The following is a 26,139-nucleotide window of genomic DNA, read 5'->3' on the forward strand; positions in this document are numbered from 1 at the left end:
AATTATTGCTACATAACAGAAATAAAATGCATAAAGACTAAACTATGGGAGTTGTGAGCAAAGGGGGCCCTCCCTTACTCACAACCCCTTCAATTTAGAAGAGCTTTCTCACTGAAATAGATAGAACATATATCTTTATATTAATCTGAAAAAGATACAGTCGAGTACAATCTGATACATAGTCTTGTGCTGAAACCAACCCAGCAATCTAACAACCCCTATCATAGAAACTAGGACAAAATTTATACATTTACAAAGCCCATATATGGCTCGAAATAAAGGAGACTATTAATCTAGGCCATCGGCTAACAATTTTTTTACAAAATATCGATTTTAGCCATAATGGGTATAATCCATGACTGAAAGCATGGATTAGACGAAAATCATTACATGGTTGTAGCTTTCCTCCAAATGGCCAATGAGAGAAGGCTTCTGAACCTAGGCAGTGTTGTTGGTAGATTTGAAATGGCCAATAGGATAGCAACCATATGTGATATATTCCCCACAAAACCCATGTTCCTGTTTGACTTAGATATTCGTGGAACATGGCTAACCGCCGATGTTGCTACAGGAAATCCCGGCGTTACAAGAGATTCACAGTCAAAATCGGGCAAAACCAAGCCCCAACATCTCCCCCACACCTAGCTCCTTGCATGCCCCTTATGCAAGCAAAATTGTTGCGTCTTCCCCAAAAAGAAAAAGGAAACCATTCCTTATCCTGAGCTACAGCTACTGTAGCCAACTGATTTGCTACCTCTACCAACTGGCCCAACTGGTTACCACCGGATTCTGTAGGAATTTGACCCTTGTACAATTTTTTCTTCTTTTTGTTGAAAATAGCAACAAGAAATGCTAAAAATAGAAGTGATAAAAATAGCACTGCTATAAACAAAATTTTGGGATACCTTCCAATTTTAGTTAGTCCCTGAACTAAAGTTGAGAAGTAAAATTCGAATTCGATCTTAGCAGCTGTTTGTAAAATAAATAATTAATTCATCTTGAGTTAATTAGTTGTAGGAAATAAAACATGAATTCTATGTGAAGACATGCAATAGTTTCTCCATTGATTGAGGAAGTTATCCTTTGATTAAAGGAGATCATGATGAGTTGTACTTTGAGTTGTAATTAGTTAGCTCAGTTATCTGAGTTAAGTCTAGTTAGATTAGTTCAAATAGTTTGTTGAACTAATTGTGAGTTCAGTTAGTTAATGCATGCATGCATGTAACTGCTGCACTTCAGATAACTGAATATTCTCTCATAAATAACTCATGCATGTCAGTTTAGTCAGAGACCCAATTGAGATCAGGTGATGGGAGAGTGTACTATCAGTTGCAAGAATATTCTTTGGAGGATATCTCTTGCATGTAGAAGGAATTCATTCCTTGGAGATTGCGCAGTTACTATTGAGGTTGATGGTTGTGTGATGAGGCCAATACAGACAAGTGGCAGCATTGGACCCCAAGAGAAACTGCGCAAGGAAATAGGAGGCTTGGAGGGCTGGAGGAAGACATATGTTGTGTCTATTCAGTCTATGAGTTGTATTGTTCGATTGTGCTGAGAGTTGGATGGCTTGTGAGTTGAAGTTTTTTGTAATCTAAACATATTTCCACTTGTATGATATTACAGAGATTGGGGTTTGAGGCTAAGGCTTTCCCCAGAGTATTCTTCTGTGTTCATGTGTGTTTGCTTTCTCATTCTCAGTTATATATGTTCTATTTGATCTTGCTCATATTCGATTAAGCTTTTACAAAGTTTGTTGTAGAAGTAGATCTTGTATTTTTATTTAGTATATTGCATAATTTGTTGATCTACAGAGAGAAATTCTACATGGTATTAGAGAAAAGGTGTTCAAAGGAGAGAACTATATACAAGAAGGGAGAAGTTCGAAGTTTGAGGTTCCTAAATATAGAAATCGAGTTCTTATCACATCTCAAATTCACCAATGGCGTTTAATGGTTTAAGACTCGAGTATGCCCTTGATGGCAACTCGAATTATATAGCCGGGAAGGATCGCATGAAAGCAGTATTAGAGGATAACGGTCTAAAGGACTTCATTGATTAAGAAGTCCCCAAGCCGACAACAGCTAATGCTACAGAATTGGTGGAATGGAAGAAATATGTGGCTAGAGCAAGGAGAATCCTTCTGGAGGGAGTTCGAGACCACATAGTCTCGAGTCTCCATGGGAAGGAGACACTGTTTTCGATGTGGAAAACATTGAAAGATCTATATCAGAATAGCAGTGATTAGAGGAAGCTGGTGTTGAAAGATAAGCTTTGGAAAATCAAGTGTGAAAAGGGCAACATGATCTCTACGTATCTGAACAAGCTCACCACCTGCAGGGATGAGATTGGAAGCGTAGGATCACGATAGCCAACATGACATGGTGAGTCTTGCGCTCCCTGGTCTTCCTAAGAGCTGGCATAACTACCAAGACTCGGTAAATGGAAGAGAAAAACTACTAGATTGGGAATGACGTTGGTCGGATCCAATGCAGGAGGAGATAAGAAGAAGCATTAGAGATGGATCCTAATCAAAGCAAGATGATGAGGAAAATATAGCCTTAGCGAGTAAGGTGAGGAAGGGGAAAGGGAAGGCATCCCAATCCAAATCCAATTCTTCCCATGGTGGGAAGAAGTTTGACAAATCGAAAGTGCGATGCTTTCATTGTCATGAAGTGGGCCACTATGCTACGAATTGTGCACAAAAGAAATCCATGAAGGGCTCCTCGAAGGGATCTAATGGTGAGGCACTGGTCTCACAGTTTGAGTTGGATTTCTCTCTTATCACATGCATGGTTTCATCCATGGTGGGATGTGTTTGGTACCTGGACAGTGGAGCTTCATTCCACATGTCAAGTGACAAGAATATTTTCAGTACCTTGGAGGAGAAGGATCTCCAGATGCGGATCGAGATGGGAGATGATGGAAAGTACTATGTTTCAGGTGAAGGTAGAGTTGTGTTTTAGAGGGAGTGTGGAGCTCCTCTCACCCTGATTGATGTAAAGTATGGACCAGGTCTGAAGAAGAATCTTATGTCCATTGCTATGCTAGAAGAAAAGGCTATGATGTAGTCTTTAGTGAAGGGAAGGTATTCTCGAGGCATATCGGCACTGGACAGACCAAGAGGATATGGATTCGAGTTAAGAATCTCTACAAGCTGGAGGTAGACGACTGTGTTGCATTGAGTTCCAAAGCTGAGATGGTGCAGAGCCAAGATGTTGGCGAGCTATGGCATAGAAGATAAGGCCACTTACACCATGGAGCCCTGAAGATCATGCAACAGATTTCTACAGGACTTCCCAAGGGAAAACTGGTAGACGAATACACGCAAAGGTTGTACCTTGGGTAAGTATGTGAAATCTTCCTTTCCAAATTGAGACAGTAGAGATGGAGCAATCCTAGAGCGAGTTCTCTCAGATGTTTGTGGACCATTCTCTATAGCCTCCACTACTAAAAAAAGGTACTATGTTATTTTTATTGATGATTTTTCTCATAGATGTTGGATCTACTTTATGCAAAAGAAGGATCAGACCTTCTTGAGGTTTTGTGAGTTTAAAGCCTTGGCAGAGAAAGAATCTGGAAAGAAAATAAAAGCCTTGCATAGTGACAATGGTGGAGAGTATGTCTCCCAGCAGTTTAAGGACTTTTGCACTGCAGAAGGAATTAAATGGGAGTTGATGGCACCCCATAACCCATAGCATAATGGGGTGGAAAAAAGGAAGAATAGATTGATTGTGGGAGCAACTCAAGCAAGGTTGCATGACCAAAGCCTACCACTGCATTTGTGGGCTGAGGCATACAATACAACAGTATACCTACAGAACAAGAGCTTGCACCGTATACTGGGAACGTAGACACCTATGGAGGCCTTTTCTGGGAAGCGACCAGATGTGAGTCACTTCCGAATCTTTGGATCATCAGTTTACTTCCATGTGACCAAAGTTTCCTGGAAGAAGTGAGATCCATCAACTAAGTTGGGAATAATTGTGGGGTACACAGATACATCCCACAACTATCGGGTGTTCCTGCTTACTAGTCAGAGGATAGTGGTATGCAGGGATCTGAAATTCAACGAGCAGAAATCCATGTGAGTATCACTTGAGAGGGAGCTCAAATTGCATGCAAATAAGGAACCTTCAGTTCCTAAGGATGGGGAGCCTCAGATTGATGCAGAGCAGCCGCATGCAGAAGATCTGGGAGTAGGAGACATCCACTCATGCTGAGACTTCCAGAGATGGGCAGAAACGCTCAAGGGAAGCTAACAGGTTGATGCTAGATGCGCAGGAGAATGTGTGACAACCATCTTCTCAGTGCAGACAGAGGAGGTCGTCTGAACAATACACTGGTTACATGGCCCTGGTTGGGGAGTGTGTAGATTTTGAGCCTTCTTCATTCAAGGAGGCAGCGCAACAACTAGTCTGGGTTGATGCAATGGTGGAGTACGACTCCATCGTTCAGAACTGTGTTTGGGATGTTGTCCCAAGACCTCAAGACAAGTCAGTGGTGAGTTCTAGATGGCTTTACAAGGTAAAGTAGGTAGTTGATGGCAGTGTTGAGAAACATAAGGCAAGGTTTGTTGCCCGTGGTTTCTCATAGGTCGAGGGGATCGACTACGATGAGACCTTTGCTCCTGTAGTAAGGTACTCATCTATCAGATTGATGTTGGCACTATCAACTCAGATGGGTTGGAGGATCCATCAGATGGACGTGAAGACAACATTCCTCAATGGGAAGATTGAGGAGGAGGTGTACATTGAACAGCCAGAAGGTTTCGAGACCTTCGATCGTGAGTCGCATGTGTGCCATTTCAAGATGGATCTATATAGGTTGAAGCAAGCACCCCGTGCTTGGTACACCAAGATCGACATCTATTTCACTGGGTTGGGCTTCACCAAGAGTGAAGCAGATGCAAACCTTTACCACATCATGGTAGAAGGTAAGCCATTGATCATTGTTCTTTATGTCAATGATCTGATTTTGACAGGTGATGATCATCTAATCCAGTCTTTCAAGGAGGACCTTGCAAGAGAGTTCGAAATGAAAGACATGGGTCTTATGCACTACTTTCTAGGCATGGAAGTGTGGTAGAGATATGGAGAAGTTTTTGTGTCTCAAGGCAAGTATGCCAATGAGATCCTCAGGCGGTTCCATATGGAGAAGTGCAAACCCATGCAGACTCCTCTAGCTGGGAACTGGAGGAAGGAGGATGCTACTTCAAGTGAGGTAGTAGCTGCTACTATTTATCAGCAGCTTGTGGGTTCACTTATGTATCTGTTGAACACATGACCATATTTATGCTTTGCGGTGAACCAGCTGATTCAAGCTATGGTTCAGCCTACTAAGTTGTTTTGGAAGGCAGTGAAGCATGTGTTGAGATACCTTACAGGCACATCTCAGTTTGGATTGTCGTACAGATGGACAGAGGGAGTGAAGCTTCAGGGCTTCACAGATGCGGATTGGGCAAGGAGTCCATCAAATCGGAAGAGCACTTCTAGAGGAATCTTCAACCTTGGTTCAGTTGCAGTTTCCTGGTACAGCATGAAACAAAGATCAGTTGCACTTAGCTTAGTAGAGGCTGAATACATGGCTTCTAGTTAGGCTGCATGTGAGGCCATTTGGATGTGGAAGATTCTAGTGGGATTGTTTGGTCAGAGGATGGATCCAACCGTGATCTACTGTGACAATTAGAGTTGTATCAAACTCTCTGAGAATCCAGTTTTTCATGACAAATCCAAGCACATAGATATCTAGTATCACCATCTTCGAGACTGTGTGGTCAAGAGGATCATGTTGTTGCTGTATGTTTCGACCAAGGAATAGGATGCAGATATTTTGACGAAGGCATTGTCAAAATGAAAGTTCAAGTTCTACAGAGATAGGATTGGGGTTACTGATAATCCCTTTCTTGTTGAGAGGGAGTGTTGAAAATAGCAACAAGAAATGCTAAAAATAACACTGTTATAAATAGCATTTCGGGTTACCTTCCAATTTTAGTTAGACCCTAAACTAAAATTGAGAAGTAAAATTCGAATTTGATCTTAGCAGCTGTTTGTAAAATAATTAATTAATTCATATTGAGTTAATTAGTTGTAGGAAATCAAACATGAAGTCTATGTGAAGACATGCAACAGTTTCTCCATTGATTGAGGAAGTTATCCCTTGATTAAAGGAGATCAGGATGAGTTGTACTTTGAGTTGTAATTAGTTAGCTTAGTTATCTGAGTTAAGTCCAGTTAGATTAGTTCAAATAGTTTGTTGAACTAATTGTGAGTTCAGTTAGTTAATGCATGCATGCATGTAACTGCTGCACTTCAGATAACTGAATATTCTCTCATAAATAACTCATGCATGTCAGTTCAGTCAGAGACCCAGTTGAGATCAGGTGATGGGACAGTGTACTATCAGTTGTAGGAATATTCCTTGGAGGATATCTCTTGCATGTAGGAGGAATTCATTCCTTGGATATTGCATAGTTACTATTGAGGTTGATGGTTGTTTGATGAGGCCAATACACACAGGTGGCAACATTGGACCCCAAGAGAAACTGCGCAAGGAAATAGGAGGCTTGGAGGGTTGGAGGAAGACATATGTTGTGTCTATTCAGTCTGTGAGCTGTATCGTTCGATTGTGCTGAGAGTTGGATGGCTTGTGAGTTGAATCTTTGTGTAATCTGAACATATTTCCACTTTAATGATAGTATAGAGATCGGGGTTTTAGGCTGAGGCTTTCCCCAGAGTATTCTTCTGTGTTCATGTGCGATTTCTTTCTCATTCTCAGTTATATGTGTTCTATTTGATCTTGATCATATTCGATTAAGATTCCACAAAGTTTGTTGTATAAGTAGATCTTGTATTTTGTTTTAGTATATTGCATAATCTGTTGATCTACATAGATAAATTCTACACTTTGTCAGATGGACGATCCTAGCCTACTTATTTTTCATAGTTCAAGCTGATTTCTAGAACCACTCTTCATGCTCTTTCTCTATATGCAGGCTATTCTCCTTCAAGGTCTCATTTTCCTTTCTCAAGGCTCTCTCCGAAATGGTGAGCTCAATGATGATTTCTTCCAATTCCTACAGAGACTGTCTCTTCTGAGTGGTTACCTCCCCTTCCTAATTTTCTTGGAGAGATTGAGGGGACCCAAGGTCCTCCTCTGCTTCCTGTTCTCCTTCTGAGTGATTCCCGCTTCCATGCAGCGGGGATTCCTGAAAGGACATCACTTCTTCACCAATAAACTCAGCTGACTTGATCTTCTCTTTACCTTTGGGTGGACTGTGGTTTTTCTCCTTCTTCTTATCCGATGTCTCAGGCAGTATTTCTTCATACGCAGTATCTTTTATAACCAACTAAACAACTTGGCTTCTGGTAAATATTTTTGTATAGGTGGAAGTGTCATTCTTCGACCTAGGCCGTTTTCCCATAGTCTCCCCCGTCACCATCACTTCCTCATCTCATTCTGCTTCCTTCATCTGTAGCTCGAGGGTATGTGGCTTCTTCTTCTTCTTTGGTTTTCCTAGAGTCTTCTTCTCAGTTGGCTTCAGAGAGTCAAGGTCGTCCCTCTTTTCCTTCTTTACTAGTGGCCTCTGAGTCTGTGACTTCTTCTTTGCTTTTTCCACTAGTTTTTCTTCTGTAGACTCTGAAGGGTCAAATTTTTTCTCCTCTTCTTTCCCTTTTATCTGTAGCCCACGCATCAACAGATTTTTCCTTAGTTTATCTACTGGCGCTTCCTCCATGGAATCCGAGGAGTTAGAATCCTTGTTTTCTACAAAATAGTTTTTTGGCCAAGAACTCCTCCCCTGTCCATTTTTTATCTTTCAAAACCTCCACCAGGATGATTTTCACCAGCCTGTGGTGGTAGAGGTTTTCCTCTAAATTCCCCCCCCTCTCCTTGGCAGTCATCGACATCTTCATCAGCGACATCCACAAGTAATATGGAAAATTTAATTGCTTGTCATGAAAATGGGCAAGGAGTCAAATATGAAACATGAATGTAAGCTTGAAGTGACCTTCACATGTTATGTTTTTCTGCAGGAAAAACAATAAGTTCCGATACTTACTCTTCAAAAAATCCTGTGAAATTCCCTTACTCCAGTCGGGGTCCAAATGCTCTTTGCGAAGGAAGGATGCACACAAGCCTTTGTTCAAACGTTGGTTCTTAAACCAACGTTCTCCCAACTGTGAAATCCTGCATGCTCATGCTACCAAACCCTCGGTCAACCTGAATTGAACATCCCCAACTTGAGCCTTATTGTCGTTTAGGTTTAGGGCGAAAGATTTTGTCACCTCTGAGTTGTGGCCACTGAATCGCTGGAAAAATGGCAGCCACCATACTTTTTCCAATCTCGCCTTACTGCGAGGGTCGGCCTCCAGCAACTAAGGTCTTTGCGGCTCAAAGCAGACGGGGGCATGTAATTTCAACACGGTGAAAGACTAGAAGACAGGGCATATGCACTTCTTTGGAAATATCAGCTTAAGCTTTGTAATGGACTCGCATGACAAGGGAGGGCTTATTATAGAAAGTTATCACAAAGCACGGGATTTTTGAGAGATGGGTCGTGATCATGATTATCATCATGATCCAACCTATAGGAAGATATGGGGAGTATGTTTAATGGTCCTGTTAGAATCATGGCAATCGGGCGAGGATCTGGAGTCATAATGCACCAGATTACAGCTGCATTTTGTTGCAAGGGTGACCATAACCGAAAAATCATACAAATATTAAAAATTAAAGTGTTAATTACCCTTTACCTCAAGTGTCTCATCATCGGCTGTAATTTAACTTTCTACCTTCCAATGGTCTAGTACTTTGGATGACGTGTGCATGTCCTTGAGATGATAACCCACCTAATAGTTAAATCAGATATATGATTTCATAATTCATGACCTCAACTAGTATTTAAAATCTGTCAGTACTTTTAAATAATTTTAAATTAGTGCTCTATTTATGCTTTTTTTTTCAAAAAACTAGGTTGTTGCTATAGGAAATGGAACCAAGGCTATTGATATTTTTGCAAGAAATGGAATCGCGACTGCTCAGTCTTCTATAAAATCGAACTGTGACTTTCGGAACTTTTGCAGGAAAGCAAACCATGACTTGCAGAGCTTCTGTAGGAAATCGAACCATGGCTTGCAGAGCTTCTGCAGGAAATCCAACACTTCTCCGTTTGTGTACAGTTCACTGCACATGAATAAAATGTGTTGATGTCGAATGTGCAATGAGCTCATTGGATTACCAACCATTGAGGTCAGTTGTTAACCAATGCAAGGCCCATCACCTTTAATGAGAGCGAGGACCAAGGTACCCTGATGCATCCTATCGGGTGTGAATTAATGTGTTGATGTCGAACCCCCCTGTAGGATCGAGCAGTCAAGGATCCATAGTGATTCCCCATTGATTCTGGCGAGATAGCCTCTCATTAGAGCATGCAAGCTTCAAGGCATCATAAGACTCTGATTTGTACCTAGATAACTTGTTGATGTCGATGGGCCAATATTGTTGGAAGGAGGGCCTTAATAAATCCCACATCAGTCCAACATGCGAAATCTAGATTTAACTTAAAACAAATTTATTGAGAGAATCCTACTGACCTATAATTTTAACGAGCCCAGGGCAATCCATGCTCGCCAGATTTCATTTTTAAAGAGTTTGAAATACTTGGAAAACAAGACTCCAAGGGGGCTCCTTTTTCATAATTAGTCGATTAGGCACGAAAAAAGGAATAAACCTATACCCAATAGAAATTCCTCTCATGTTTTACCAAGCACGAGGAGGAACAGACTGAGCTCATTATGTCAGCAGGTGTTATAGACATTTTTGGGCACTGCAACCCCAATCAAACATGTCCATAAACCAAGGGCTCCTAAGTCCCTAAAAGTGTTGTTCCATACCCTAAAAGAACAAGGTCAGTTGATTACATCATCTCCCAGAAGTTCTCCATGAAAAACTACTCAGAACTAGTAAAAAATGGACCATCTCACTTGCTCCATGGTCAAAGTGTGATGCATCCCACCTAAATGCACACGGGAGGTGCGATGCATACTGAAAATCCCTTCTATGGGGTGCGATGGGCGAGAGTGGACAAATGGCAGAGACAGTTTGCGAGGTGGATGATCATGGAATCTTCCAGAAACTTCTCCTGTGACACTTGCCTCTCTGAATTCGCCCAGGGATGAGTAAGAGATCATCAATCTCCAAGTGGAATCATGAAATATCAGAGAGAGGACACTAATCAAATCCCAAAAGCTGACTCACCCCCCTGCAATCATCTATATATGGATCCCTCATCCCAAAGATCCATAGGCTGGAATTTTGTATCTGTAAGGAAGTGCTGTTGGTTTCTTGTTGGAATATCATAGTGTTGGGTGATATAACCTTTTCATGAGGTGAAAGAAGGGCTCTCATGCTGGAGGATGATGCTGGGTTAGAATAATTGGTTGTAATCCTCTTTGCTATTCTTGATTATTAATAAGGCTATTCAAGTTTTCCTCCACATTCTTGTATGTTTGATGATATATGCATTTGTGTGGTCAATATATATCTGGTCCTATATTGTTTATGATTGTAGATCTTTGTTCTTCGATAGTATTGTGCCGCTTTGATTCCACAGGTGCTCTTTGAAGCTGGGTAGACCAAGGAGAAGTGGCAAGGATCTGTCAGAATGGAAAGGAATCAAGAAAGGAACCAAGCGAAGATTGAGGTTGGTGTCCTTCATTCCACTCTTATCTACTTTTCATAAAGGAAAACGAAAGTGGTTTTAGTTTGTTTGTTTCTAAGATAGCTACCAGTCTTAGTGGGACTAGCAGATCTGAGTGGACACTAGATTTCCCGATAACAAAATGACGACTCCACTGGGGAACGAATAGGTTATTTGTTTGTCTATATTTGTTTGTTTTGTAAACTTACAGATGGAGCCTGAAGTCAAGCCAGCTAGCCTTCGAACTGCATTTGCTATGCAAGTGCAAAGTAGATCAATGTTGCTTCAGTCTATCTCCGGGTTTTGTTTATAAACTGAACAATTGATTTGCAAACCTTCTAATTGCCCTAGTGGTGGCTCTAGTAACCTCATTAGATCAGCCCCTGTGATTTCTATTTACTGTACATCATTTGCTCGGCCTAAATCCTTGAACTGAGTTGAAAACTGTGACCAAGAGCCAAGTAAAGTCTCGTCCTGGTACCATCGCACCCTCTCTTCAAGGAAACCTGGATGCATCGCACTTCCTGTGTGAAGTAGGTGGGATGCATCCTTGTTTCCCTGTGTTACAGGTGCGATGATCAGAAAAGGCTAATTTTGCGTCCAGGTTTTGGTTTTTCTTCACTATTTTTAGCTCTATTCTGGATTTTTTCTGTCTGTGATCAGTATACCACTATGGAAACCCCCTTCATTTCCATCATTCCACCTCCATTATGCAAAGAACTGTGAATGTTTTTATGTATTTTCCGCCATTTTCAGTTCTCTTTTACAAAGTAGTAGCATAGTCGAACTGTCGTCTTTTGATTTGAAAGTGTCGCAAGTGTCGTTTTCAGTTAAAGAAAAGAATTCCATTGTTCTTGATGGTCGATTATATAGTTACTCTTGTATTTGATTTGAATTAGTAGTTTTTCAATTGTTGAAAGCAGTTTTCAATTCAAAATAGTAAAGTGTAGTCATTATCTTCCTTTCGTTTTTTAAGAGAAATCTGTTAGTGTTGTCACTTTGAAAAGATAATTCAGATTTGTACTTAGCATTCTTCTTGTCATTCACACATTAAGAAAGCTGAAAACAAATACATGCATGTGCATTTGCATTTAGACTGCTTGTCGGTTTGATTTAGGACAGTGCATCTAGTGTGTTCTCTTTGCTCTATGTTGAAAGAATATCGTCTCTCTTTCTTTAGTAGCTAGGATTTTCATTGCAAAAAGAAGATTAAACGATTGTTTATCATCTTAGATTGCATTTTAGGAATTTTACATCTACATCAGACGGTGAACTTGAAAGGCAAATTTCTTAAGAAAGATCAACTGTAAATAAATTTAATGAACCTAAAAACGCTTTGGAACCTAACGCACAACATCTAGAAGTCTAGGCGAGTGACGTATTCCGGCGTCGTAAAGCCTGGTAACTGTCGCTTTCACTGTTGGTTGAGTGATTCCTCCTCTTTGAGATGACAAGTGCCAATACGGACTTGTGCTCCCACGTACCCTCGAGTATATATTGGGATACCACAATAGGCTATATCCTTTATCCATAGGAAGCTGTGTCTGCCACCCTATTGATCGCAATGCACTGAACACAGCATTCGGGAAGATTGACTGTCATACCATAAAAAGTATTCTGTAGTTTTGCGATTGGTTTGGTAATCCCTTTGTCTAGATTTCTAGAGTAGTCTCTTTAGTTCCTTTTCAGACTCCTTAAAGGAAAAGGTCCATTTGAGCACTTGTCACTTCAGGCTCATTAAAAATCGAAGGCGACTAGAGTCATCTTTTGTTTTTTATCGATTCTTAAAAATTGAAAAAACAAGTTGTGTCAAAGCGTCTAAAATTTATTTTAATCGGAATAGCACCACCTTTCCTACGTTGGTCTTAGGTTGAGAAAAATGGAGTCCACCAACCAAGGAGTTCCCCTTAGAGGAAATCCTAGTCCTTTCTCCTCTTGGGGAGATGTTGGTGCACCTCATATGGCCACATTGTTGCTTCCATGATTGACAATTGGTTTGCTCGTATGGCTCTTCTCGACCTTCATCATTTAGAACACCGTGATTCCTGAACAATCAAGTCAGCAACTAGATGATACTAAAGTTACCCCCCAACCTTCTACTTCATCCGATTCTCCCTCTCCTCCTTCCTCTTCGCTTGATAAGGCCGGTAAGGCCCAAAACCAAGTAATTAAGAAGAAGAAGGAGAAGAAGGAGAAGGAGCCAAAGGCGAAAAGGGGCAACCATGCATCGTCTAGCGAAAATCCACACACTGCACCGTCCAGGCCTAAATCACCATGTGTCATTTTTAAATGAGACCACTACCACCGAGATTGTCCTTGCATTCCTCGGATCTTAAGGGACTAGTCTCCTCGTTTGCACAAACCGGTGTCATCAACCTCTGAGGACCATGTTGAAAGTACACCATCAACTAGTGAAAGCGAAGCACCTGGACAAAAAGGAAAATGTAAATTCCCTTATAGACTGTGTGAAGGCGATCATGCCCTCCACCGTTGTCCCTTCCTGGATGAAGGTAAAAGAGTTTTGGATGACCGTCCGGCTTCATCATTACGGCTTCCTCCTGGGTATAAGAAACTCTTGTCAAGTCCATCATTGGTTGAAAATCCGACTGACACGCCATTGTGGTCAGTCAAAGCGTCTGTCATTGAAGATAAACCCACTGAATCCATACCAGACGAAAGTCAAAAGGTTGAGGTGGCAGTTGATCCGGTCTTGCCTTCAGAAGGTCCATCTTCAGATGACACAATCACTGAAGAGAATGCGAATGACACCATCCAAATTCTTTTCGTAAACACCGACTCCAATGAACCTGGGGGAAGTCTACCCGTTCCTTTACCACAGGAAGGAAGTTCATCAGAGTCATATCTGGCTATCTATTCGGTCCCACCTCCAAGCAACCTAGTTGTTTCCTTTGATTGGAACCTACTAGGCAAACCCTGTTTACCGACTAGAGTACCATTCCGAATCATTACACAAATATACAGAATGGTCATGGACGATACCGTCATAGATGAAGGGGCTTCTGTGAGTATCCTTTCCTCAACTGCTTGGAAAGCGCTTGGTTCGCCATCGCTTTTGCCTGAAATGAGAAATCTGACAGGATTTGACAAAGGAACTAGTCGACCGTTAGGGATCCTTCCCAATGTGCCGATAACATTGAGAAGGAAAACCGTTCACATGAACGTAATGGTAGTCCAAGGACCCCTAGATTATAATCTACTCCTTGGGCATGACTATATTTATTGCATATGAGCCATTGTCTCCTCACTCTTTAGAGCAATGTGTTTTCCGCATGAAGGACGAGTGGTCAAGCTCGTAGATTAGCTTTCGTTCCCCGTCTCACACATAGAAAATAGTCAAATACCATCCCTAAATGGTCTTTTCACGCAAGGAATGTCTCCTCAATCTCCAGTCCATCCACCTGATGAGCGCGAGTGATTCAGGAGGATATGACTGAAACCCAAGGGGCATGCACCTTGGTCTGTTTCGGCAGGAAAACCTTGGGTATAGAGTAGTTTTCCGCGCAGGATATATGACTAGTCTGACACAACCGTCCGTTTAGGAAAATGGGATTAGATTGCAATAAGATTCCCTCGTCAAAGTTATTTGAGTGGAGGTGACTACGCACTCACCTTTGTCTATTTTGGTAGACATCGCCAAGGAAGCATTTTGTCTGCGACGCGGATGGAGAGCTTTCATATGGTAACCTAGGAATTTTTTGCTATACCTGGGGGCATGCAAACCTTTTGGCATGCAAGTGAAGAGTGACCTTATTTTCATAGTTTGTAGTTTCTCAAACCTTTAAACTCGTAGGATTGGTCGTCCTAACTTGCATAAAGAAAGGATTCGGGGCAAAGCTTTGTAAGGTGCAAGCTCCATAAAAAATGGCATCTTAGATGAGACATCCTTATTATACGACTGGCACGAGCAGTTTTAATGTGGAATTCAAGCTCGTTAAAAATTAAACATAAGCAATGAGAAAACGTTCTCCCGAAGTTTAAGCTCATTAAAAAATGAACCAATTCCCGGTAAATAACCATTGTGAATGCATTATCATCAGCTTTTGAGCCTTGGTCGTGTTCTCATCATCACCTCCACTCTGTTTAGCCGATCATTCAGCTCCATTTGATTGTTTACCCCTTTTTAGGAACAGCTGCGAAGAGTGATCCTATTAGCCATCCTCATGACACTATCGTGACTGGAAAATTCCAAACCTTACCTAGAATCAGATACTACCCGAAAACTATCACTCGTTCCTCAAAAAACGAGTCTTCTTTAAGCTCTTTTCAACTAACTCATAAAATATGAAAAGATTGTCGAGCAATTGGCCTCTCCATCTCGTTAAAGCGATCGGAAGTGTTATCCCTCCTCTAGATTTTAATATTTTTGGACCTGAGGGATTATTACACAAAAAGATCGAGCGCTTGTCTTGTTCGGCTCGTTAAAATTCCCGAAAATTCATCCCTTTTGTATTATTTTATACTTTTTTGGGCTTAAGGGGTTATATGACGAAAAAGGATCATTGGAGTTTCCTTTACGTCCCTTTTCAGACTCTCTAAAATTGAAAAGGACCGAGTTATCTTTGTCGTTAAACTCGTTAAAACCGAATAGCGACAAACTTGTCCGTACATACAAGAACGAGTTTCACTGTCGCTAAGCTCGTTAAAAAATAGCGACGAGTTTGCTCGAAGGAAAAATTATAGAAAAAGCATATGTTATCCTCCTCAAGCTTGATAAAAATAAAGAGGTACTAGTCAGAAATGACTGGTGAAAAATTGGGAAGAAAACTTGAAGAAACTTTATTGGTAGCAAGTCGCTCTTGAACATGAAACTTTCACTCCGCATCCAAGTCGGGTTGGGTTGTTCTATTCACTGGTCATATCACCATTGGTCCATCACACCATCCACATTCGGGGTTAACGCTACCAATCCATCATGTCAGTGTCGCCGATATGTTCAAGAGAAGTCGCTCAGAGAATTCCCCTGTGTCTCATCCTCTGCAATACATTCACGCTCCATTCTTTCATGACCGCCACCCTGAATCCTGTATCATCAGACCGTTTTCACCTCCAAAATCATTTACTCCGTTCCGTGTCGTAGATGTGGGATTCATTAAGGCCCTCCTACGGCGAGTCACTTCTTGTCGACATCAGCTCATTATCCAAGAAGTATACTTAGGAATAACCCCTTTAGTACTTTGAAGCTTGCATGCCTCAATGACAAGTTTCTCACTTCCGGCGACAGGTTTACATCAATGGCCTTCGACTGAAAGATTTTGCGTGGTGTTCGATGCCAAGTCCCTTATTCACACCACGCAAATTGTATTGTAGTACCTTGAGGGTCATCATCATTATCGGTGATTCCTCCCGCGCTTGTTAACAGCTTACATCATTGGCTGGTAATCAGGCGATGTATTTCCATGTTCGACTCCAGAACATCTTTCACATGGATCGAATTGCACCCCAAGTGAAGATTGAATGAGTTTGAAGACCCCGGATCTAGTTTCATCCATCCAGGCTGCGATATATTGTTAAACACACATGGACAACACAAAAGATATGAAGGATAAATCATGCAATGCAATTTTTATTAACAATTGATTTACATTTATAGTACAATATCTGACTCTTGGGTTTCAGATCCCAAGGTCTCTTGGACTGCTTAGTCTTTTCGGCTTCCACACTAACCCTTTAGGATTAGGTGTCCAACATTCCCCCCCTTAATCCGAAGGGTTATGTATGAGTCCAAGAAGAGAGCTGTAATACAAAATGTGCAAAAATGCATGGCTGAATGTGCTCTATGAAATGTTGGTATAAAGGGCGGTGGTTTAAGGATGACCACCAACACTGGAACGCTTAGTGCAGTTCCCAGAACTCTTCCAAAACTGGCAAGAAGTTGGAGTCTTCTGCTAGAGGAAGTGTTCTTAATCTGTGATGGTTTAAGGATGACGAACAACTCTGGAATGCTTAATGCAATTCCTGTAACTCTTCCAAAACTGGCAAGAAGCTCGTGTCTTCTGCTAGAGGAAGTGTTCTCAATCTGTTCACGGGCATCTTTGTCTCTGGCTACAACTCCGAAACTGGTGTGGCAGGTTGTGGCTCAGGCTCGCTTGATGTGACTTTGAAGCTTGTAGATGACCATCATTTCCCCCCCTATCAGATACAAGGTGAGAAGATGGAGAAAACTCAGCTGCAAGACTGTTCAATACTCTGGAACAAGTTCTAACATGTGTTTGGAATATCTTCTTGGCTGTTGATGCCCATTGCCAAGAAGCGATCCATCCAAGATGAATCTTTGTTCTTGCAGGCTGTTTGTTTCTGAAACATCTGTTTGAAGAATGGCTAGTTTTATGACAGTGCTCACATGGATGAAGATCAAAACAGTGATCTTTCAGATGGCCAACTCGGTCACAGTGTTGGCATTTCACAATTTGTTGTTGTTGTTGTTGTGGAAGAGGGGCAGAATCTGGAACAGCTGGAGGTGAACTGTCATGAGGAGCAAGTGAACTGTCATGAATGAATCCGACACTCTGAAACTGAATGGGCTTTGAGTAGTCTGGAATATGAAAGGACAAGTCCTTGTCATATCCAAGACCAGTTCTATGCTTGTTGTGGACAAGCTGTTCCCAAGGTCTGATGATGGGCTTGGGAAGTGCAGACTGAGTTTCTGCATCTGCATGTACACTTGCTACTTTATTGGGTACTGGATTTGAATGAACTTGAACAATATTGACTTGCTGTTTATGGGAGTCTGCTTCATTGTTCTGAACAAAAACAGGTTCAGAATGACTCCTTCGTTTTAATTCTTCTTGCTGCAATTGTGATTCAAGCTGCAAAAACTCTATCTTTTCTTGTGCATATTGTAGACATGTTTGAATGTCTGAAAGAGAGGCTTTGTTAATTTTGACTGTGCTGTCAGCAGTGGACTTGATTAGAGTTTTTAGTAACTCTAATAGGCCATAACAATCTATATGGAAAACCATCATTGTTGCAAGAAAAATAGCAAAACAATTATAGCAGAGGTAGATTTCCAAACATTTGCATAACAATCTATTTCTAGTAGGAAAGGAACAATCCCAATTTATTTGGCAAAATACAGGGTTTACATATAAACATTGATTACAGAAACCTGATACTAGATCCGCAAAGTTTGTCCTCGGGGTTATTGTAGAAATCGTTTCTCCAACTGCACTTGGCCCTATCCTGGTCCGACCCACTTTATCAACCTCAACAATTCGGCCTTGTATTATTCTCTACTATAGGTGTATCTGATACTCATTCGCTGCTACAGTTATCACTTCTAATTCGGTCTTGTATCTAATTTCAACCCTGCATACATATCAACTCCTCATCAAATGACCCTCAGCCCTAGTCGACTCATTGTTTCACTGATCCCTGTCAGCGTTTGCGAATGCTCCCATATTTGCTCTCAGCTTAGCAGAGTCTGGACAAGAATGCTGGACCTGTCCTTTAGAAAAGAAATCCCAAATGCGAACCTGAGTATCTCGGCCCTCTGCATCACGGCCTCATGCCCTCATGAAACAATTCTTCGGCCATCTTAGATTTCTTTGCGATTTCCAGATAAGCGACTCTCTGTATGGGCTCGATCTTCTGCTACTCACGAATCTGTCTCTCGGCTTAAAAAATTATTCAATCTTGCACATAAACACAACTATTCTAGAGGGATTCGACCTAGCATAAATTCCGCTCAAGCTCCATTTTTAAAGACTTGACCAGTGTCTGCAGCTTGGCACAGTATAGTGAGGGTATTGATTATTGTTTTGTGTGCTCCTTCTATGCTTGAGAACAAAGAGACGTGCTGCGAATTGCACTCTGTGAGCGCCCTGCTCTTTTGTCCCAATCAAGGATGAGACACCTACTCAGGAAACTTCACATTGGGAGTAGTCACTCCGATGATGCAGATGGGTCAAAAGCTCCAATGGGCAGGTCTTTCGATGGAGCAGGTCCGAGCCAGAGAGGCAGGATATCTCCCTCGGAATCCCCGGCCGCTTTCTCAAATTCTTCCGAGCAGAAACCTTTTTCCAGTATATCTGGGTGGTTGAATTCTGTGGCAAGAAACACCTTGCCCTCTGCATCCCATGTCAGCTCTTCTGGTTCGAGTGGAGGAAATAGTGTAAAAGATAGATTGGAAATCTCAGGTAGCGCTTCCGCTACCCCGAGTGGCAGTTATTATGATAGGAAAACAAGGTATGGCAGCAATTTCAATGGGCAGAGGGCAGAACTGATACGCAGGTAAAGGCGTCAATAATGCTTTTGAGATTCGAGGTCCGTTCCAGTGAAACATTAAGCGTTAGCATTCTGACAAGGTAGCAGAATGGCAGAGTCATAATGAGATGAAACGGCTAAGTGAAACGACTGAGCACATTTATAATGGCAGGACAGAAATGGCACAAATAAGGCTGAGTGAAGGAGCGTTTCTCTGCGCTATTTCCCAGCACCATTCGACCAAAATGCTTTCTTCCGGGACTTTGTACTTGCCATGGATAAGCTTGGCAGCATGGGCATTAAAACAGGCTATGAGGGAGAGATCAGAAAGTCCTGCGATGCGTTATTGTTTCTATGTATGTTAGCGATAATTCACGCGGGCGTTACTGTGAATGCCGCAAAGCCACCTGTAACAAACGCGTACGCGACTATGATGTACATACGTAAATATCAGCCATCCCTCATCATTATTATCATTGAGATAATGCGTTGTTCCTGAAATAAAACTCCAGCAAGGAATGTACTCAGTTATGACAAGAATGTGCCTAGAAATCTATACGCTCAGTTACCCAGGTCACGATTTTACTGAAGGCAGCTTTTTATGGGAGAAAAAAGTGTCCAACATTCAAATATAATTCACAGCATGATGGAAATACGTTCCCTTCTCTCCATCAAATGCGCTCGTCGTTGTATTCTTCGCTGTCGTATTCTTGGTTGTCACACTCGTACCTTCAATTGCGGCAGTTACACAAAATATAGGATTTCGTTTCGTTTGGACCAAATGGAATCCGTGGGTAAAGAACGTGACATTGTGTTAAACACACCATTCTTTCCTTAAACTGTTATTATTCTGAACGTGACATTGTGAACGTGACATGGATATTATTTTGAACGTGACATTGTGTTAAACACACCATGTTAAACACACCATTCTTTCCTTTCTCAGCGGAGAAGATAAGGTGAATGTGGTTAACGAATCTATCCTATATCACGGGAGCCGATAGCATTTCACTCACCACGTGGGTCTGCTATCATAGAGCCGCCCAACTGCCCTGATATAACCATTTTAGATCACAAGAACCAATATTTTTTCACTTACCACGTGACTCTGCTATTGTAGAGCGCGCCACCATCCGTCATCTAACCATATACAATTTCCATTTGCAGTCATCTCACTTTCCTAGCGATTTCACTTTCTCTGTATCCAAATTTCATTTCTTTGTCTCTCAATTACTTGTCATTGAGGAAACAAGCATCAAGAAGCCATTGTTTGAGCTATCCAGGAAAATTAAAATGCCGGCTTTTACAGAGGAACCAGCTCGTCCTTTACAACCCCACGGATCATCTTCATCTTCGTATATTCTTTTGGTGCAACACTTGATTGATGGATGAAGCAGCGATCAATATATGAACATGGAACTCGTCGGAGAGGATCAACGCACATGTTGTCACTGCACCATATCAGTCAAACGCACATATACACCAGCATATAATCGGTCTTCAAAATATATGTGCCATCACCATCTTACATATACAACCAACATATAATAGATGCGTAGGTTTACACAGGCCACACAAAAAACAAGTGGCTCACAAAAGATTGAGTAGATTATGAACGTACTCGCTCTGATACCATGTTAAACACACATGGACAGCACAAAAGATATGAAGGATAAATCATGCAATGCAATTTTTATTAACAATTGATTTACATTTATAGTACAATATCTGACTCTTGGGTTTCAGATCCCAAGGTCTCTTGGACTGCTTAGTCTTTTCGGCTTCCACACTAACCCTTTAGGATTAGGTGTCCAACATATATTCAGGAAAATAAAGACATCAATTGTACATTGTTGTTGCACAGATGATTATCCAAATCAAAGGATGATGACTCTATTAGAATCATCAGTCTCCCACACATACGGTTGTCTGTCTTATTTACATGAAAATGAATATATAAAGCTGAGCATGGGAATGCCCGCCTCAGCTAGATCATGAAAAATATTATGAAGATAATGTATTGTATTGTATCTTATTACAGGTTGCCTTCTAGCTCGAAAAAACTTCGGATCCTCATGATAAAGCATTTCACCCGACATCAAAAGATTAACGACCTCATGCTTTAGGGGGCAATTGTTATAGACATTTTTGGGCACTGCAACCCCAATCAAACATGTCCATAAACCAAGGGCTCCTAAGTCCCTAAAAGTGTTGTTCCATACCCTAAAAGAACAAGGTCAGTTGATTACATCATCTCCCAGAAGTTCTCCATGAAAAACTACTCAGAACTGGTCAAAACTGGACCATCTCACCTGCTCCATGGTCAAAGTGCGATGCATCCCACCTAAATGCACACGGGAGGTGCGATGCATACTAAAAATCCCTTCTATGGGGTGCGATGGGCGAGAGTGGACAAATGGCAGAGATAGTTTGCGAGGTGGATGATCATGGAATCTTCCAGAAACTTCTCCTGTGACACTTGCCTCTCTGAATTCGCCCAGGGATGAGTAAGAGATCATCAATCTCCAAGTGGAATCAAGAATTATCAGAGAGAGGACACTAATCAAATCCCAGAAGCTGACTCACCCCCCTGCAATCATCTATATATGGATCCCTCATCCTAGAGATCCAGAGGCTGGAATTTTATATCTGTAAGGAAGTGCTATTGGTTTCTTGTTGGAATATCATAGTGTTGGGTGATCTAAGCTTTTCATGAGGTGAAAGAAGGGATCTCATGCTGGAGGATGACATTGGGTCAGAACAATTGGTTGTAATCCTCTTTGCTATTCTTGATTATTAATAAAGCTATTCAAGTTTTCCTCCACATTCTTATATGTTTGATGATATATGCATTTGTGTGGTCAATATATATATGGTCCTATATTGTTTATGATTGTAGATCTCTATTCTTTGATAGTATTATGCTGCTTTGATTCCACAGGTGCTCTTTGAAGCTAGGTAGATGAAGGAGAAGCGGCAAGGATCTGTCAGAAAGGAGAGGAATCAAGAAAGGAACCAAGCGCAAGACTGAGGTTGGTGTCCTTCATTCCACTCTTATCTACTTTTCATAAAGGAAAATGAAAGTGGTTTTAGTTTGTTTGTTTCTAAGATAGCTACCAGTCTTAGTGGGACTAGCAGATCCGAGTGGACACTAGATTTCCCGATAACAACAGGCAATCAAGAAGAGATAGTGGAAGGAATGATCCCTTCTCTCACCATCTCCATCTCTCTTTTCTTCAGAATTTCTTCCAATCCTCCTTAGATTGGGGCTTTTGATATAACTTGAGACAATGCCCATTCACCAAGAAGGTAACATTTCCATCATCAATGGTTTTAACCCAAACATATCCATTATAAAAGACTTTCTCAATTTCATATTGGCCCAGCCAATGTGTGTCAAATTTTCCTTTAAAGTTCTTTAATTTTGAATCATACAACAATGCCTAGTCTCCCTCTTTGAACTACTTCTTTTTAATGTATCTGTCGTGCCATTTAGCCCAGTGTTGCTTAATCAAGTTAGTATGTTGAAAAGCATCCTGCCTAATCTCATCCAACTCGTTGAGATGCAAGATTCTTTGCTACTAAGCTTCATCAAGATCTATACCCAAATCTGTTGCCATCTTAAAAGTTTTGATCTGAAATTCAATGGGCTACACCAATTCATATAGAGAAAATCTAGTGGTATTCCTCCATGTAATCTGGTAGGCCCATAATGCTTCAGGAAATTGGTCAGACCAATCCTTCTTATGTAATTGCACCATCTTGGTAAGGATTGTCTCCAACACCTTATTTGTTGATTCCACCTGCCCATTGGCCTGTGGATGATAAGGGGTGGACTTCTGGTGAGTAATCTGATATTTCTACACAATTCCCTGCATAAGCTTTGATACAAACTGAGTACCTTGATTAGTGACTATTTCCCTAAGTACCCCAAATCTTACAAAAATATTGGCAAAAAAGAAATTCTACCACTATTTTCTCTATTTCTCTAAGTAGTGCTCTTGCCTCCACCCACTTTGTAACATAATTAGTACAAACTAAAATATACTTCTTACCTTTGGACATAGGGTTGATGGGACCTAAAAAATCAAGAGCCCACCTCTCAAAAGGTTCTATGAGAACCTGTGGCTGCAAAGGCATCTCGTCTGATTGTACAGGCTGCCCCATTCTCTGGAAGCTATCACACTTCTGGACATATTCCCTTGCATCTTTGAAAAGACTTGGCCAATAGTAACATGAGCGAAGGATCTTGTAAGTTGTCCGCTTGTCTGCAAAATGTCCTCCACACGGTTCATCGTGATAGGATCTCAAAATGTCATAGATCTCGTCTTCCTGGACACACCTGCAGATAATCAAATTAGGTCCAGTGAAAAAAGGATCTCCCCTAATCCAAGAGTAATCAACACTTTTTCTAATAATTCTCTTTTTCTGATTAGATGAAAAATAAGGAGGCAACTTTCCTGTAGCAAGGTAATTGGCCATGTCTGCAAACCAAGGTGTTTTAATAGAAATAAAAACAAATTTTCATCAGGAAATCTATCATTAACAGGAACATCCTCACCTGCATGGTTGAGTCTAGATAAGAAATCAGCTACCTGATTTTCCTTTCCAGGCCTATCCAATACCGTGATGTCAAATTCCTACAGCAACAAAATCCACCTAGTAATCCTATCATTAGTAATTGGTTTATTCATGAGATATCGAATGACAGAGTGATTAGTGTGTACAAAAACTTCACAACCTGTGATGTAATGTCTAAACTTATTAATAACATAAATCACAGCAAGGAATTATTTTTCAGTTACCGTGTAATTTAGTTTTGCAAGAGTTAAGTTGTTACTATCATAATAGATAGCATGGGTTGCAGGATCCTCCTTTTGTCCCCAATACTGCTCCTATGGTTGAATTAGAGGCATCATTGGAAATATGAAAATGTAATTTCCAATTTGGTCCTCTCAAGACCAGTGCTGATTTTTTTTTTCCTTGAGTGTATCAAATGCAGCTTGACACTCATCATCCCAATGAAATTCAACTTCTTTAGTCAACAATTTAAATAATGGAGAGGCTATTTTTGTAAAATTTTCAACAAGCCTTCTATAGTAGCCTGCATATCCAAGGAAACTTTGGACTCCCTTCTAATTGGTTGGTGGGGGTAGCTTTTCAATGACTTCAATCTTTGCCATATCAACTTTAATTCTTGCAATAGAAACATGAAGACCCAAAACAATACCTTCATTCATAATCATAAAACATTTTTCATTACTTAATGAGACATTAGTTTCTCTACATCTTTGCAAAAATTTCTCAATATTATGTAAAGCTTCTTCAAAAGTATCACCCATGACTGTAAATTCATCCATATAAACCTCTATGCAATCATGCAAAAGATCAAAAAAAATACCAAGGACCGGTTGCTGGAATGTGGTTGGTGCATTGCATAGTCCAAATGGTAGTACCCTATATGCATATGTGCCGCAGGGACATGTGAATGTAGTCTTTTCTTGGTCTTCCATTGCTATCCTAATCTGATTGTACCCGCTGAACCCATCTAGGAAGGAAAAATACTTTTTCCTGCTAAAGTGTCTAGTACTTGGTCTATAAAAGGCAAGGAAAAGTGATCTTTCAAGGTAGCTTGGTTTAGTTCCCTATAATCCACACACACTTTCCATTTACCATTATTTTTTGGGACAATAACCAATGGAGATACCCACTAGATATCCGAGATAGGATAGATGAACCCTACATTTAACAATTTCTACAATTCATCTTTCACAATTTCCCTTAAAGCGGGGTTCATCCTCCTTTGTGGTTGTCTCACGGGCCTGGCTTTCTCTTCTATATAAATATGATGAATGCATGTGTCTAGGTGAATGCCTCTCATATCTGTATATTCCCAAGCAAAAGTGTCTGAAAATTTTTTCAATGCTTGAATTAACTATTTTTCCTATTAAGGGGTTATGGCAGAATTAATATTCAAAGTTTTTTTAGGAAAAAATTCAACCACCTTACTCCTGCATTCGGTCATGGAATATGTAGGAAATGAAAATAATAAGGTTGAATGTAGCTCGGTTGTTGTACTATACTCATGAAAATCCTGTAGATTAGTAATGAAATCTAAATTATAACTAGACTGTCGTTCTTCTTGCTACAAAAATCAGGATTAGAAATACAACAATTTTTCAATTTTTCTTTTGAATTTTCTTTAAGGCTCATGGCTTGGGCGATTGTCAAAACTAGTTGGGCACATTCTGAATCATGCTCTTCTTCTTCAACCCAATGTGTATTTTCTGATCTTAAGAGAGGTTGAGCGGGGGGATACAAATTAATGTGCTTTATTTCAGTCCCATGAGTGATGGTCATGTTTCCAGACCTACACCCGATATAAGCATCTGTCGTGGCTAACCACAGTCTCCCCAAGATCAAAGGATGCCCTCCTAAGTTAGTTTTGGGTTGAAGAACATAAAAATCTGCAGGGTACTTCCAAGAATCTAATGAGATGACAATGTCTTCTAATACCCCCTTTGGCTTTACCTTAGACCTATCTGCTAATTCTAACATGGTAGGAGTAGGCAATAAGTCAAAGGTTCCTATTCTAGATAAGGTCTCCATAGTCATCACATTAATGGCTGCACCTAAATCAATTAAAGTATTTTTTATAGGTTGTCCATTGATAAAGGTGGTAACCACAGGGATTCCAAGGTCTGCATATTTTTTAGTAACGAATCTGATAGACATTAAACTTGCAAGCTTTCCTCCTACTTGAATTGTGGAGAGTTCTCTCTTTTGTCTTCTTGGTCTCTTGGTACATAGCTCCCTTACTGTTTTAGCATAGATTGGGATATCTTTAATTGATTGCAGTGATGGCATATTAATGCATACATTTCTCAATTCAGACACAAGATCAAACTTGCACTGTTTTAGTCCAGAGGAGTTTGGATTGTTTGGATTGTAGAGTTTCTTCCTCTACAATCTCTTCAATTCTTCTGGGCTAATTCACCACTTTTCCTGACCTCAACTGGATTTCCTGCAGTAGAACAGGAAATTTCTGTAACACAAGAACATAAATTTCCTGCAGCGACTGTGGTGCAATACAGTAGGTAGGAAAAGTGGGATAGGTGACCAATCCAATGTTGTGAGTGGATTGGATGGTTTTATTATTGGGGTTAGACACTGGCTGGGCAGGAAGTTGTGTTGGACGAGGTTGATTTGGTGGGGCA

The sequence above is a fragment of the Pinus tabuliformis genome, chromosome 3_2 (assembly GCF_031772625.1).
Source record: "Pinus tabuliformis cultivar Carrire ecotype Pingquan chromosome 3_2, CPIR1, whole genome shotgun sequence".
Taxonomy (NCBI): domain Eukaryota; kingdom Viridiplantae; phylum Streptophyta; class Pinopsida; order Pinales; family Pinaceae; genus Pinus; species Pinus tabuliformis.